The following is a 2,083-nucleotide window of genomic DNA, read 5'->3' as shown; positions in this document are numbered from 1 at the left end:
TTTGGACTGGCTATCTGGAAGGATGCAGCAACAACAAAATTCCCAAAACAAGACTGATTAGTCTTCAGACAGTTACACTTCAGCAGTCAATTGAAGCATATCTTTTAATCTCCTTGGGCATTTTCAGGATCAGTTCTTGGAGCTGTGCTAAGGGGGAGAGAGTATGAATTGTTAAAAGAGGTGAATTTTTTAAAAAATTGTGTTGAATGGTAGTTTATTTTAGCAAAATTAACTTATGAGTGCAGCTGAAAAGGAAAAAAAACCACAAAACACCACCTAGCCAGCTACACTAAGTGAAAAGATGATTTGCCAGTGTCATAGTTTTTTAAATAACTAAACCCCATATGTCCTGAGAAAAGTGAAAAACAGCTCTTTAATTTTTTATACTGCTGTTTTCTTTTGTTGACATTTCACTAGCCCTGAAATGGAAACACAGCATTTTTGTTTAGTAATGCCTAAATTAAGATTTTTAAGAATTATGTCAAGTTATTGGTTTTTTTCCTCATTAAGCTTTGAATGCCTGTCACCTCGTTATTTTGCCAAATGCCTCAACTTGAACCATTTCTTTGATCCTCTGAAGGCTGAGAATTACAGAACATTGACATTTAGTGACCTTTGGGTATGGTTCATTTACTCTGATGTGTACTGTTGAAGAAGATGCTTGCTCTTAAATCCAGATTTTGTTTGAAGCTGTAGAAATACACTTTCTTCTCTGCATATATAATTTTGTTTATCCAGAAGAAAAATCCTTTTATTTTTACAGGGTTCTCAAGGGGGTATTTATGGACTGGACTTGATCACTCAAGTTGTTTAGAGAACAGTGATTATGTGTGTGAGCTGCTGTTTTTGCACTGTGTATCAGTTGGCCTGTACCAGACGCCTTACAACGTAGTTGGCTGAAGAAAGACAATCTGAGCTCAGGTTGTTTGTGAAAACTATGTGGGTCCCAATTCCCTGATTTCAGAGGACGTATTTGCTAAATCTTGAGAAGTCCAGATGCCAGGAGGCTTGATGTATATTCACACTAGTAGGATAGTTCCCTCAAGAGCAGACTCCTAGTTTCACACCCCACAGGACTCCTTGGACTCCTTCTGGTGGCCCTCTACACCCAACATGTAATTCTATTTTTTTTGGTGTATCTTTCAGTTTGAAATATCTGAAATGACATGAAAGTCTCCTGCAGCCGGGGAGAATGGCACTTTCCTAGCATTACAGTGAGGATACATCTGACATGTTTTGCGACACGGTAATGTTTGGTGGTGCACTGTCAGCTTGAGCAGTTAAGAAGAGCAATAGGGTAAAGTCAAACAAGATGTGATCTTGGGAGTAGTGCTTGGTGTGAAAACTCCCTGCAGGGGTTTGCTTTCCAGAGGGCAAGGTGGAGCAAGGGGAAGTAAAGAAGTGTGGGGATTAGCCAGAGTGTGAGTTTGCTCTCCAGCCTGTCGCAGTAAGGACGTGCTCAGGGACCTGGAGACCACCTCTGGCTGAGGCAAAGCGTAGACTCAGGTATTTTGACTATAAAATAAACACTTGACTCTTAAAGAAATGTAAGGCTTCTCGTTTATAATTTCTACAAAGTCATGAGTTAAAATCTTGGTCATAGGGAAGGAAAACACTCACCTGGTTCTGCCAACTCAAGGTTTTGCCCTCGGTCTGGACAAGGACTGGGTAAACACTGTGTAGGTACTAAGCACAGCTGCTGTCAGGACCACCATTGCTCCTCGTCACAGGCCATTGTGTTACCTTACCAGTGGCCTCTTTGGGCTCATTTCAAATATTTTTCTTCAAAATTATGGGCATATAAAGTCCACTAACTGTAACCCAGATAAACAACAAACAGCATGCTTATTTTAGTAGACCTGAACATACATATGTATTGCCCTCTAGAAAGGGACTTTTGTCCTTTTGTTGTTCTTATCTCTGGTTATGATGAACTTACCATGAATTTTGTTTGCACTGTGCCTCGATTCTGGATAGGAAATCCTTTTCCTTAATCCAGTTCTAAAATCTGTAGAAGTTGCTGCCACCCTCAATTTCCCCATCACTAATGCCATCATTTTAGTTCATGAAAAATAGTGTAGGG

Source organism: Chaetura pelagica, unplaced genomic scaffold (assembly GCF_000747805.2).
Source record: "Chaetura pelagica isolate M959 unplaced genomic scaffold, ChaPel_1.0 scaffold50, whole genome shotgun sequence".
Classification (NCBI taxonomy): Eukaryota; Metazoa; Chordata; class Aves; order Apodiformes; family Apodidae; genus Chaetura; species Chaetura pelagica.
This window is presented reverse-complemented; position numbering follows the sequence as displayed.